The sequence below is a fragment of the Macaca thibetana genome, chromosome 20, assembly GCF_024542745.1.
Source record: "Macaca thibetana thibetana isolate TM-01 chromosome 20, ASM2454274v1, whole genome shotgun sequence".
In the NCBI taxonomy this organism is placed as follows: Eukaryota; Metazoa; Chordata; class Mammalia; order Primates; family Cercopithecidae; genus Macaca; species Macaca thibetana.
The window spans coordinates 55,251,885-55,266,734 of record NC_065597.1 but is presented as its reverse complement, the minus strand read 5'-3'; the positions used below and the strand labels follow the sequence as shown (position 1 = coordinate 55,266,734).

At 50.2% G+C, this 14,850-nt stretch overlaps 1 protein-coding gene across 1 annotated transcript in view; it reads left to right on the top strand.

Annotated features, from left to right (window-relative positions):
- Window positions 1–8,817: 8,817 nt before the first annotated feature.
- Window positions 8,818–14,850, top strand: part of EEF2K (eukaryotic elongation factor 2 kinase) — an 82,615-nt gene continuing 76,582 nt past the window's right edge. The window contains exon 1 of the mRNA XM_050774036.1: window positions 8,818–9,372. The gene's annotated coding sequence lies outside the window, so the exon portion shown is untranslated. The remainder of the gene's footprint in view (window positions 9,373–14,850) is intronic.

Here is a 14,850-nt window from a genome sequence, read left to right as displayed (position 1 = left end):
AGGAAAATGGCAAACAAAAATCCATGGTTGTAAAGACAGTCTAGTAAGTGGGTGTGGTAGTCTGTATAATGACCCCCTAAAGATGCCCACACTCGAACCTGTAAATATGTTACCTTCCGTGGCAAAAGGGACTTATGCAGTTGTGATTAAATTAAGGATCTTCTGATGGGGAGAGGAACCTGGATTATCCAGGTGCTCCCAATGTAATCACAAGAGTCCTTATAAGAAAGAGACAGGTGGCCGGGCACGATGTCTCATGCCTGTAATCCCAGCACTTTGGGAGGTCGAGGCGGGCAAATCACTGGAGGTCAGGAGTTCTAGACCAGCCTGGCCAACATGGTGAAACCTCGTCTCTATTAAAAATACAAAAAATTAGCCCGGCATGGTGGCATGTGCCTGTAATCCCAAGTATTCGGGAGGCTGAAGCAGGAGAAGCACCTGAACCTGGGAGGCCGAGGTTGCAGTGAGCTGAGATCGCACAACCGCACTCCAACCTGGGCGATAGAGCAAGATTCCATCTCAAAAAAGAAAAAGAAAGAGGCAGGAATTCGAGGAGGTATGAGGATGAACCAGAGGTCCCAGTGATGTAGCCAGGAGCCAAGGAATGTTGGCAGTCTCTAGAGACTGCAAAAGGTAAGGAAACTAATTCTCCCCTAGAGGCACCAAAAAGGGAACACAAGGTGTCTGACACCTTGATTTTAGCATTTCTGACTTCCACAACAGTACCACTATAAATCTGTGTTGCTTTAAGCCACTAAATTTGTGTTTTGTTACAGCAGCAATAAGCAACTAATCGAATGGGTAAACCCATGGGCTTGGGAATGAAACAGTCTGAACTCCCATGAGCTGTGTGATCTTGGAAAAGTCGCTTCTCTCTGGGCCTCAGTTGCTCATCCCTGTAATGGAGTGATACTGATAGTATCTACCACACAGGATTTGCTGTGAGGATTAAACTCATTCATTCTCCAAATGTTTCATGAGCACCTACGATGTGTCAGGTACTGCTCTGGTCGTATCAGAGAATAAACTCAATACAGATTAAATGTGGTAATTCGGCCAGGCATGGTGGCTCATGCCAGTAATGCCATCCCTTTGGGAAGCTGAGGTGGGAGGATCGCTTGAGGCCAGGAGTTTGAGGCTACGGTGAGCTCTGATCATACCACTGCACTCTAGCCTGGGTGACAGAGAGAGATCTTGTGTCTGAACACGTGCCAAGCATTTAGATGAATCTCTGGCACATGTGAGAAGGGTGACAGTGATGACTTTGTTCTCTCCCGGTGTCTTGAGGGTTCTCACCACAAGGGTTCTTTTTGGTTTTTGTTTTGTCTTGTTTTGTTTTTTTAAGACAGAGTTTCGATCTTGTGGCCCAGGCTGGAGTGCGATGGCACGATCTTGGCTCACTGCAACCTCCGCCTCCCAGGTTCAAGGGATTCTCCTGCCTCAGCCTCCCGAGTAGCTGATATTCCAAGCACCCGTCACCAAGCCCAGCTAATTGTTTTTGTTTTTTGTATTTTTAGTAGAGATGGGGTTTTGCCATGTTGGCCAGGCTGGTCTCAAACTCCTTGACCTCAGGTGACGCCCCCCCGCCTCAGCCTCCCAAAGTGCTAGGATTACAGGAGTGAGCCACCGCGGCCTGGCCACCACAAGGGTTCTTATCCAGGCACTGGCCACTTGGTGGTACTCCACGTACATCTCTCCAAACCCCCTGCTTCAAGTAGGGGTTCTCTCCCAGGATGATACTGGGCCCTGCTAGGAGGTCAACTCCAGGAGGGCAAGTGATGGTGTCTTGTTCATCCACTGCTGTATCCTCAGGACCTAGAACAGTGTTGGCAGCAGGAATATTCCTTGAAAAAATAGTTTTGCATTCTTGGTTAAGTCCACTCCATCTTGCCACGTGAACCTAAGAGTCAGAGACAGATGCTTTAGGCAGGAGCTGCCCAGCATAAGGTCCCAGAGAACTTTTGTCTGGACTTGAGTTTCAGCAAGGAACCCTCGTTACTTTTGCAAAAGTTGTTCTGTGACTTGTGACTTGCCCTCTGTGACCACAAGAAGGAAGCAGCGTCCTCTTTAGGTAAATTCCCCTACGATTGCTCAAAGCATCTTCGGGCAGTGGACCATCTGCCAACAGCATCACGTCCCCTAACTCTGTTTCTGATCACTTTATGCAAGTCAACACCTGTCCTGCACCTACTAGACCTTATTAGGCAAAAAACAGGCCTTGCGGGCTCAGGGAGGGGTTTCTGGAGCTGCTCAGAACCCTTGTGCTGGAGTTGCTTCTCTAACAGAATGAAAATCCAGTGGAGCGCCGCCCGGTGGCTCATGCCTATAATCCCAGCACTTTGGGAGGCCCAGGCGGGTGGATCACCTGAGGTCAGGAGTTCGAGACCAGCCTGGTTAACATGATGAAACTCCGTCTCCACTACAAATACACAAATTAGCCGGGCGTGGTGGCACGCTCCTGTGATCCCAGCTACTCAGGAGCCTGAGGCAGGAGAATCGCTTGAACCCAGAAGGCAGACGTTGCGGTGAGCAGAGATCACGCCACTGCACTCCAGCCTGGGCACAAAGTCTTTAAAAAATAAAATAAAATAAAATCCAGTGTTGAAGGCAAGGCCGCCAGTTCCTCTGCTCCACCCTGCATTTCTCCAGGCCAGTCGCCCTGCTGGCCTCCCACAGTCCTGCTGACAAGGCGTCTCTGGTGATTCATGCCTTCAAGGGTGACGCTGCCAGGGCAGCTCATATGCAAAGCCCATGCAAAGCCCAGCCACAGCCAGGCAAGGGTGGGGAGGCCACAGGCACCAGAGCAGCTGGGCTATGTTTGGTTTTTTATTTTTTATTTTTCTATGTGACATTTAAAAATAACTTTTGCAAAAGTAACCCATTTTCCTTGTTGAAACTCAAGCGAAGAAAGGAAAAGCACAAATGAGAAAAAAAAAATCCCTTCATTTCTCCACCCAGTTAAACTCTGTCCATACTTTGGTAAGGGAAGCCGGGTTTTGTCTTTTTAAAATTTGTGATGTAGGCCGGGCACGGTGGCTCACGCGTATAGTCCCAGCGCTTTGGGAGGCCGCGGCAGGTGGATTACCTGAGGTCAGGAGTTCGAGACCAGGCTGAACAACAAGGTGAAACCCTGTCTCTACTAAAAATACAAACATTAGCCAGGAGTGGTGGCAGGTACCTGTAGTCCCAGCTACTCGGAAGGCTAAGGCAGAAGAATTGCTTGAACCCGGGAGGCAGAGGTTGCAGTGAGCTAAATTGCACCACTGCACTCCAGCCTGGGCGACAGAGCAAGGCTCTGTCTCAACAAAAAGAAAAAAAAATTGTAATGTAAGGCATGCTTGTTGTACATTTTTTAAAATGTTCAATCAAAAGAATAAGATAAAAAAAAAAAAAAGAAAAAAAGTCAAATCACAGGCATAAAGTTAAAAGGGAAATTCTTTCCCTCACCACAGCCCTTCTTCACAACCGAATACCATAGCTCAGAAGTAACCACTGTGAAGAGTACCAGTTTGGGCTGGGTGCAGTGGCTCACACCTGTGATCCCAACACTTTGGGAGGCTGAGGCCGGCAGATCACCTGAGGCCACTGAGGTCAGGAGTTCCAGACCAGACTGGCCAACATGGCAAAACCCCATCTCTATTAAAACTACAAAAATTAGTTGGGCATGGTGGTATCCACTTGTAGTTCTGGCTTCTTAGGAGGCTGAGGCAGGAGAATCGCTTGAATCCAGGAGGCGGAGGGTACAGTGAGCCGAGATCGTGCCACTGACCTCCAGCCTGGATGACAGAGTCAGACTGTCTCAAAAAAAAAAAAAAGAAAAGAAAAGAAAAAGAAAAAAAGCTGGGCACGGTGGCTCACACCTGTAATCCTAGCACTTTGGGAGGCTAAGGCAGTTGATCAGTTGAGGTCAGGAGTTCGAGACCAGCCTGACCAACATGGTGAAACCCCTGTCTCTACTACAATACAAAAATTAGCCGGGCATAGTGGCGGATGCCTGTAATCTCAGCTACTTGGGAGGCTGAGGCAGGAGAATTGTTTGAACCCTGGAGGCGGAGGTTGCAGTGAGCTGAGACCGTACCACTGCACTCCAGCCTGGGCAACAAGAGTGAAACTCCATCTTAAGAAAGAAAGGAAGGAAGGAAGGAAGGAAAGAAGGAGGGAGGGAGGGAGAGAGGGAGGACCAGTTTGAATATATCCTTTCAGATCTTTTCCTGTGCAAATATATAGGTGAATGAAAACTCGAAGCCCTGATGTGTCCCACCCTCATCCTGGGCTTGGCTTTGCACAGGGTAAGAGAGGAACATGCTATCTACAAGAAGAGTGGGAGCTGAGTGTGGTGGCTCAGGCCTGTAATCCCCAGCATTTTGGGAGGCTGAGCCAGGTAGATTACCTGAGGCAGGAGTTTGAGACCAGCCTGGCCAACATGGTGAAACCCCGTCTCTACTAAAAATACAAAAAATTAGCTGGGTGTGGTGGCAGGTGTCTGTAATCCCAGCTACTTGGGAGGCTGAGGCAGGAGAATTGCTCGAACCTGGGAGACAGAGGTTGCAGTGAACCGAGATCGCGCCACTGCACTCCAGCCTGGGTGACAGAGCAAGACTCTGTCTCAAAACAAATACACAAATAAATTAATTTAATTAAATAAATACAAGAAGAGTGGTGTCTTCTCACTTCCTCAAGTCTTTCTGTAGCTACAGGTGGGCCATCCAGATGGCTCTGTGTTGGGCATTTCTCATATCCAGTAGGCCCAGGACCTCTGAGCCTAGGAGGTGAAACACACAACCCAAGCCCACTGTGCGCAGGGAATTTGGGCAGTTAACACTTTGGAAACCAGAGCCTTCCTATGGTGCCTGCGGCCAGTGCAGCTCTTCAGCCCCGCCCTGAGCCGATGGGAGAATTATACCTGTCTTGTTGCAGTTGGGAACAGCCACGTGACTGTGACTGTAAGAGCCGGAGCTCTATCACCATGGTGAGGTAGAAACACCATAACACCATGAGTCTGTCTTTTCTTTTTTGTGTGTGTGACAGCTTTATTGCTGTTATAATTGCTGATATAATTCACACACTCTTTTTTTTTTTTTTCTTTTTGAGATGGAGTCTCTCTGTCACCCAGGCTGGAGTGCAGTGGTGTGACCTTCGGAGTAGCTGGGATTTCAGGCACACGCCACCACACCTGGCTAATTTTCGTATTTTTAGTAGAGATGGAGTTTCACCATGTTGTCGCCAGGAGTTGGAGATCAGCCTGGCCTCAAGTGATCCGCCCGCCTTGGCCCCTCAAAGTGCTGGGATTACAGGCATAAGCCACCACCTGGCCTACTGCATTTTAATTATGCATTCCTCAGTCGTTTGATTGTTTTCACGTTTTGCCTGTTATGAATAATATTCCTATGAACATTCGTGTGTAAGTTTTTGTGTGGACATGTGTTTTCATTTCTGCTAGGATTTGAATTGCTGGGTTATATGGTAACTTCATGTTTAATTTTTTTAAGAATTGCCAAACTGCTTGCCATTCCCACCAGCAGTGTATGAGAGTTCTAGTTTCACTACATCCTTGCCAACACTTGCTATTATCTGAGATTTTGATTATAGTCATGCTAGTGGGTAGTGGGTGTGTTTTGATTTGCTTTCTTTGGTCACCCACGCTGGAGTGCAGTGGTGCAGTCATAGCTCACTGCAGCCTCCAGCTCCTGGGCTCAAGCAATCCTCCCACCTCAGCCTGTCGAGTAGCTGGGACTACAGGCACACACCACTGAACCTGGCTAATTTTTCTTTTTTTTTTTTTGAGATAAGGGTCTTGTTATGTTGCTTTTGCTGATCTGGAGCGCTTGGGCTCAAACAATCATCCCACCTCGGCCTCCCAAAGTGCTAGGATCACGGGCATGAGCCACAGTGCCTGGCCTTGCATTTTCTTAGTGGCTAATGACGTTGAGCACCTTTTCATGTCCTTATTGGTCATTTGTATATCTTTGGAGAAATATCTATTCCAATCTTTGGCCCATTTTTAAATTGGGGTATTTATCTTTTTATTATTGAGTTGTAACAGTTCTTTATATATTCTAGCTGCAAATCCCTTATCAGATATGATTTGCATTTTTTTTTCCCCATTCTCTAGTTGTCTTTTCACTTTCTTTTTTGTTTGTGGTTGGTTTTTGTTTTTTGAGACAAGGTCTTACTTTGTCCCTCAGGCTAGAGTGTAGAGGCGGGATCTTGGCTCACTGCAACCTCTGCCTCCCAGGTCCAAGTGTTCTTCCCACCTCAGCCTCCTGAGTAGCTGGGACCATAGAGGCAAGCCACCACATCCGACTCATTTTTGTATTTTTTATAAAGATGATTCTTCACTATTCTGCCCAGGCTGGTCTCGAATTCCTGAGCTCCAGCAATCCGCCCGCCTCAGCCTCCCAAAGTACTGTGATTACTGGCATGAGCCACTGCGCCTGGCCTTTTTCATTTATTTATTTAATTTTTAGAGACAGGGTCTCACTCTGTTGCCCAGACTGAAGTACAGTGGCATGATCATAGCTCACTGCAGTTTCAAACTATTGGGCCCAAGGGATCCTCCTGCCTCAGCCTCCTGAGTATCTGGGACTACAGGCACCCACCGCCACACCTGGGTTTTTTTTTTGTTTTTTTTTTTTTAGTGTTTTATTTTAAAGACAGGGGTCTCGCTATGTTGCTGAGGCTGGTTTTGAACTCCTGACCCCATTGATCCTCCTGCCTTGGCCTCCCAAAGCTCTGACATTACCTGTGTAAGCCACCTTGCCCGGCTTTGAGTAATTTTATTTTACCACAGTAGACATCTCCTTGAAGGCAAGCGTTTCCCCCAATTCTTAGCACCGTATTTGGCACACAATAGGAGCTTAATAAATATTTGCCATAAGAATGAATGCTCAGAAACTCCACTATTACATCCTAACTGCTCAACGACTCCCTGGAAAAGAGAGTTTTTTTTTTTATGGTTACTAAAAAAGGCCCAGATTAGTATTTCATTGGCCTAACTTGGATCACGTGCTCATCCCTGAACCAATAAATGGGGCAGAAGGGATGAAATATGCTAATTGGCCAGCTCTGGCCACGTGTCCATTTTTGGAGCCAGGGGAGTGGGGAGGGCTATTTTCCTGAATTGAGAATAGGGTGAACTGGTTCCCTGAAGACTAACCAAGACGCTAATGCAAAGCAGGACACTCCTGCTGGTCAGGCAAAAATGACAGAGGCTCAGAGAAGTAAAATAACTTGCCCAAGGGCCATAGAGCTTTAAGCAGTAGCGTCTTTTTTTTTTTTTTTCAATCTTGCTTTGGGCTTGGACAGACTAGTTCAGCATATTTGATCTTCCCTTCCTGCCTGACCGCCCCAGGATCAGAATTCTAGGTGCAATTTTGTCTTTTGCCAAAAGCTGGAGTTTACTCTCTTGGGGGTTTATAAATAAGGAAAAAAGTTCTTTGAAGAGCCTGAACTTTGAAATCAGAGAAGTCTGGATTTTAGTGCTGGCTCTGCCTTTTCTTTTTTTTTTTTTTTTTTTTTTTTTTTTTTTTTTTTTTTTTTTTTGAGACGGAGTCTCGCTCTGTTGCCCAGGCTGGAGTGCAATCTCAGCTCACTGCAAGCTCCGCCTCCCGGGTTCGGGCCATTCTCCTGTCTCAGCCTCCTGAGTAGCTGGGACTACAGGCGCCCGCCACCTCGCCCAGCTAGTTTTTTGTATTTTTTAGTAGAGACGGGGTTTCACCGTGTTAGCCAGGATGGTCTCGATCTCCTGACCTAGTGATTTTCCCAAAGTGCTGGGATTACAGGCTTGAGCCACCGCGCCCGGCCGGCTCTGCCTTTTCTAACTGCCTCACCTGGCGCATGTTATTATCTCTTTAAGTCTCAGTTTTGTTCTTTTTTTGTTTGTTTGTTTGTGTGTTTGTTTTGCGACGGAGTCTCACTCTTTCACCCAGGCTGGAGTACAACGGCACGATCTCGGCTCACTGCAACTTCTGCCTCCAGGGTTCAAGCGATTCTCGTGCCTCAGCCTCCAGAGTAGCTGGGACTACAGGCGCGCCCGGCTACTTTTTTTGTATTTTTAGTAAAGACGGGGTTTCACCACGTTGGCCAAGCTGGTCTCGAACTCCTGACCTCAAGAGATCTGTCGGCCCCGGCCTCCCAAAGTGCTGGGAAGATGGAATTAGGAAAAATCCCTCAATAAATGTCACTCACTGTTACTACTTTTATATCTAGAATGTGTGGAATTTCTAAAATTTCACTAACGAAGTATCTAGAAGGACCTAATATCAAAGTGTTCACAGCAGTTATTAGTTTTAATTCGTTTTCTTCTTTATACCGTATCCACTCTACCACTCATGCCACAGGTATTAAGCATCTGTGTGCCACCCAGGCCCTGTGTCAAGAGTTAGGAATAACTAGAGGAGATACTAATTTTAAAACTACACAAATAATTGCAATCGTCATACATGCCTGTTTTTACAAAGCAGAAATCAGGAAAAATAAAGTATTTCCGATAAAACATATTTTAAAGTTATGTACAGAGATGTATACAAACAAGCGATGGGCTTGGATCACTTGGAAAGGACAGGAATACAGGAACTAAGCGAGGAGCTGGCGAGAGAGGCGGGAGAGGACGGAAGTTGGGCACTCCCTTGAATTGCTCCCTCGCTGCCGGATGCTAGGCCAGCCTTGAGCAGGAGAACCAGACACTCTGTACTCAGCAGGGGGAGTCAGGACTTAGCGCTAACCATTGCACCTGGGGCTAGGAGCCAGCGCCGGAGCCAGGAGGCCCGCCTTGAGCAGGAGAACCAGACACTCTGTACTCAGCAGGGGGAGTCAGGACTTAGCGCTAACCATTGCACCTGGGGCTAGGAGCCAGCGCCGGAGCCAGGAGGCCCGCTCGGCGGCTGCAGACGCTGTGACGGCCACCTGGGGGCGGCCACGTGAGCCCCACGCCGTGCGCCCGCCAGGCCAGCCCCGCCCCTGCCCGCCTGCTTCTGCTCAACCTAGCCCAGCCCTAGCTCCAGCCCCAGCTCCCCTCCTGCCCGGATCGAGCGACCGCACTCCCGGCCCTGCAGCCACCCGAGTCCCTCTCGCTGTAGCCTGCACGCGAGTCCCTGGCACGCGCCTCTCGCATCCCGGGATCGTCCTAGCGGCCCCCGCGCCCTTCCTGGGATCACTCCGGCGGCCCCGAGCTCCGGGATCGGTCCATCTGCCCCGCGTGGCCCCAGCTGCGTGCCCGGAGCGCCAGCCAGCGCGCCCCGCTCTCCGCTCCCCGGCACTCTCGGGGGGCCCGCCCGCCCTGCACCCTGGAGCTCCGGGCCGCGAGCCTCTGCCAACTCCTCTGGATCCTTGCGGCCGTGAGCAGCGGCTGCCGCGCCTGTCTGCCCGAGGGAGGTAGGTGTGGACGGCGGCCGCCAAGGCTGTGGGGGGCTGGGAGCCGGCGCTACAGGCGTCTGGAGCGTGCTGGGTCTGGGTTTGGGAATGGGGCCGGAGAAGGCATGGAAGGAGAGTGTGGGGGCACTTCTCCTCTGGTTGTTAAACTCTCTGGGGCTCAGTGCTTGCTTTGGTGAAATGGGGAAGTTGTGCGGATTAACGGCGATGTGGATATGGAAAGCAATTGGCAAGCAATGGGCGGTGATCTGGCTGCAAGTGACAGATAGTTTGGGGGCCTCTGCCCGAGACGCCCTCGGGGCCCCTAGGAGGGTGGGCGTATCGCTGCCTTCCTGTCCCCTGCAGGGCTCAGAGCCGCATCCCCCACCCTTTCCCCTGACCTAGAGGCCTGCGTCAGCCCGAATTCCCGGAACCTCCAGGACTGTGTAGACGCGCCCTTGCAGCATTGTTGGCTGCGAGAGTTCGCTTGTTGGCAGGCGCCTCTGACTTGTGCGCCAAGGGGCTGAGCATTAATAAGCCGGTGGCCGCGCAGGGGTGGGGGCCTCCTGGGTAAGCCCCGGCCTAGATCCTAGATCCCCCGGCCTGGGGGATTTCGGGGAAACAGCCCAGCTGCTCCCTGAGTGTGACAGATGGGCCGCATGGGGAAGTGAGATCTGCCCAGAGGGACGGTCCTAGGGAGCCCGACCTCTGGGACCTCGGTGGTGGGCGCTTCTTCAGCCAGGAAAGCAGGAAACACTAGGGCTGGAGTCCTGGGTTGGAATTCTAGCTCATTTCTGCTCTCTGGCCCTCGGTTTTCTCATCGGTAAAATGGGTACAGTATTAGTATCTACCACTTGGTGTCCTTGGATAAAAGTAAATGAGTATGTATATGTCAGGTGCTTGAAACAGTGCCTGGCACACAGTGTGATAGTCTGTGGCCCCGGGAGACATCTGATGGCCGAGGGCCCTGTGGTCGAGGGCCCTGGACAGGCTGTGAAGTCGCAGGGAATTGAGTCACCTAGTCTATCCTAATGTTTTTACCGAGGAGGAAACCGAGGGTCAGAGTGATCCCCAGGCCCACAGAAGCTCCCTCAGAGGAAACCAGTCACATAAACAGATTCTAAAAAGCGAGATGGAGTAAATGGGAATACAGAGCAAACAGGTGGGAGCTGAGAATGCCCACTGTGTGTGTAAAGGGGAGAGGGTGATGTTTAAGCTGAGCTGGGAAGAGGCAGCTGGAAGGAAGGTCGAGTTCAGAGATGGCATATGCAGGTGTCTTCCTTCTCTGTGGCCTCCACAGCACCCGATGTTCATTCCTTTGTTCAGCTATTAATTCAACGAATACAGTAAAACCTCTCAACGACATGAATTTCAGTGTAACATGGCTGGGATTGGCGTCCGCCCTCCTCTGAGCCCCGTTTCTCAAAGAAGTGGGTGCGGTCCGAAGTTCTTACCCTCTGCAGGGAATGGGGAGGCCAGAAGTCAGAACTGAGATGATCACAGTTTACACATATTGGTGTACATTTTAAGAGCTACCGGTTTTTTGGGCGAGGGGCGTGGTGGCTCAGGCCTGTAATCTCAGTACTTTGGGAGACTGAGGCGGGTGGATCACTTGAGGTCAGGAGTTTGAGACCAGCCTGGCCAACATAGGGAGCCACCATTTCTATTTATACAAAAATTAGCTGGGCATGTAGGCATTAGCCTGTAATCCCAGCTACTCGGGAGGCTGAAGCAGGAGAATCGAGAATCGTTTGAACCCAGGAGGCATAGGTTGCAGTGAGCTGAGATGGCACCACTGTACTCCAGCCTGGGCAGCAAAGCGAGACTCTGTCTCAAAAAATAAGATCCGGCTGGGCGCAGTGGCTCAAGCCTGTAATCCCAGCACTTTGGGAGGCCGAGACGGGCGGATCACGAGGTCAGGAGATCGAGACCATCCTGGCTAATCCGGTGAAACCCCGTCTCTACTAAAAAATACAAAAAACTAGCCGGGCGAGGTGGCGGGCGCCTGTAGTCCCAGCTACTCGGGAGGCTGAGGCAGGAGAATGGCGTAAACCCGGGAGGCGGAGCTTGTAGTGAGCTGAGATCTGGCCACTGCACTCCAGCCTGGGCGACAGAGCGAGACTCCGTCTCAAAAAAAAAAAAAAAATTCACCGTTTTTTTTTCTTGTGCTTTTTCTAACTGTACAGTACTTTTTGGCTGATTAAGGATATATCACTGGCTGGGTGTGGTGGCTCCTGCCTTTAATCCCAGCCACTCTGGGAGGCCGAGGCCAGAGGATTGCTTGAGCCCAGAAGTTCAAGACCAGCCTGGCTGACAGGGTGAAACCCGGTCTCTATTTAAAATTTTTTTAAAAAATCGCTGATTTGCTTTTAAAACATTTTACTGTATTATGTGGCAGAGAAAGCTATGGGTCACCAGTATCCATGTTCTCATCCTCCTGGGGCGCTCCCTGGATGAATTTTCCCAGGCTCCCTTACCCTCAGTACCCTTACCTCCCAGGCCCTCAGTAGGGCCACAAGGCTGAGTTTTCGCTGATGAAACGTGTGTCCGTTTCAAGCCTCGACCCTAAAAACCTCTCATTCTTTCCTCATTTGTTGGACAAGTCAAGGGGACTTTGAAGGCCTAGAGGAGGGCAGAGCCTCAAGCCAGAAGGAGCATTTTTTGTTTTTGAGATGGAATCTTGCTTTGTCACCCAGGCTGGAGTGCAGTAGTGCGATCTCAGCTCACTACAACCTCTGCCTCCCAGGTTCAGGTGATTCTCCTGCCTCAGCCTCCTGAGTCTGAGCTGGGACTACAGGTGCATGCCACCATGCCCAGCTGATTTTTGTATTTTTAGTAGAGACGGGATTTCACTGTGTTGGCCAGGCTGGTCTCAAACTCCTGACCTCACGTGATCCGCCCGCCTCTTTCTAGTGCTGGGATTACAGGCGTGAGCCACCACGCCCACCCGGGAAGCCCGGGGAAGGGTGTCTTTAGGGTTGTTATCTTGTGTGGGAAAGTCCCCAAAGCAGTCTCGTTCCGTCTTTGGCGGGGTTGGTGTCTGGTTGCCGGGACTCTGGGAGCTGTGCAAAGAAAGCCAAGGGTGAACAGCAGAAGCTTGGACTTGTTCAAGCTCATTCTCCAGGATTCACTATTTCTGGTCCAGTTCTTACACCTGAAGCAGAACAACTGAATGATCAGGGCTATAGCCAAAGTAATAGCAGCTGGTTGAACTAATTTAAAAGAATCAAAGTGTTTTTTGTTGAGGAAGATTGGGTCTGCTGACCTAAACGCTGCAGGTCATTACCCCAATGAACTGAGAAGGCTCCTAGAAGGTTTTTAGAGTGATGACCTTGTCTACACCTGGGATGAAGGCGGCCTGGGCCTTAAAGTGTTGCTGGATTAAATGCTTGCAGCCAAGGCTGATGAGCACAAGCAAGGAGGCTTCTTTTTTGTTGTTGTTTTGAGACAGGGTCTTGCTCTGTCACACAGGCTGGGGTGCAGTGGCACGGTCACAGCTCACTGCAGCCTGGAATTCCTCGGCTCAAGTGATCCTCCTGCCTCAGCCTCCCAAGTAGCTGGGACTACAGACATGAGCTACCACCATGCCTGGCTAACTTTTAATTTTAGTGTAGAGATGGGGGTCTCACTCTGTTGCCCAAGCTGGGCTTGAACTCTGGGCTCAAGCAATTCTTCTGCCTCGGCCTCCCAAAGTGTTAGGATCACAGGCATGAGCCGTGCCCAAATGTAAGAAGGCTTCACACAAAGGAAGGAATGAGTCACTAACATGCTGATGATAAAGCAGAAGATAACAGTCCCCCCCACAACCCCCAAAGTCCCAGGGCTGTGGGACTCCAAGAGAAGCGTTTCAAATGGCTGCAGAGTCAGAGGGTGGGTGGCGTTCTGTTCTCCAGCTGTGAAGCTTTCGAGATCTAGCAAGGACTAGCAAGCCAGAGGAAGCACCCGGAAGTAGATGGCTAAACTGAAGAAAATTGCCCTAGGCCAGTGTTCCTCTAACTTCAGTGCATACCAGCATCCCCAGGAGGACTTGCTTACACTTTGATTGCTGGACCCATCCCCAGAGTTTAATTTAGTAGGTCTGTAGTGAGGCTTGAGAATTTGCATTTCCAGCAAGTTGCCAGGTGAGGCTGCTGCAGTGGCTGCTGCGGCAGCTGGTCCCATACTTTTAGAAGCGCTGGTTAAGGAAGTGATGACTGCGTTGAAAGCCCTGGATTCAGCCCGCACCAGCTTCAAACCCAACTCTAGTCATGTGATTTGCGGTAATTCACATAACCTCTCTGTTCCTTAGTTTTCTCATCTGTAGAGTGAAGCTAAGAGCAACTACCTCCTGGGGTTCAGGGGAGGCTTCCTGGAGGAGATGGCATCTAAGCTGAGACCTGAGGGATGAGCAGACAAGTTGGCCAGGGGATGGATAGGGAGGACAGGCTGGGGTGTGTACCAGACAGAAGGCATAGCATGTTCAGAGCCCAAGGAGGAAGGAGCACATGCCTTCTAGGGAGCTGAGAGGAGTTATGTAGCAAGTGCTTTGTAAGTGATACTGAAATGCTACCAATCTGTTCTGGGCAGGATTGCAGTGGAGAGGAAGCCAACCAGGGTATGGAAAATGGGTTGCTGGATGGGCTGAGACATAGTACAAGTTATTTGTGCTCTTTTTCACTGGCCAGAATGCAGTCACATGACCTTACCTAGCTGCAAGGGATGCTGGGAAACGTAGTCCCTGGCCTGGCAGGGAAGAAAGGATTCCTGGAGGAAAGCCAGCTCTCTGTGCCACTGTGGTTTTCAGGTCCCCTCTCTCACTTCTTCTCCACCTTGCTCACTTTGCTCTGCTCTGTTGGGTGAATGAATTTTACAGATGAAGAAGCTGAGGTTCAGAGAGGTTAAGTAATTTCCCCAGCATTCCTCAGCTGATTGTGACAGGGCCAGGAATTGAATTCATCCCAAAGGCCTTGTTTGGCTAGATCTGGTTTTGGTGCTTTTCAGATCCTCCATGAGCCAGTCTTTCCCACTACAGCCTCAGCCATGTCGTTGGACTAAGTAACCCCTATGTGGTTACAACACAGTAGTTTTTTTGTTTTTTTGTTTTTTTGCGGAGGTCTGGGGGCAGGGGGATAGAGTCTTGCCCTGCTGCCCAGGCTAGAGTGCAGTGACACAGTCTTGGCTCGCTGCAACCTCTGCCTCCTTGGTTCAAGTGATTCTCGAGCTTCAGCCTCCTAAGTAGCTGGGACTATACAGGTCGTGCGCCACCACGCCTGGCTAATTTTTTAACTTTTGGTAGAGATGGGGTTTCGCCATGTTGCTCAGGCTGGTCTTGAACTCCTTGCCTCAAGCGATCTACCTGCCTCGGCCTCCCAAAGTGCTGGGATTACAGGGGTCAACCACCGTGCCCAGCCACAACACAAAAGTCCTTCTGTTTCTCCATTATATCAGCAGGAAACTGCCAGCTTTTCTTCACTTACTCGTTCATTCATGCAGCACGCACTTGTGCATTTATGGTGTGTACCA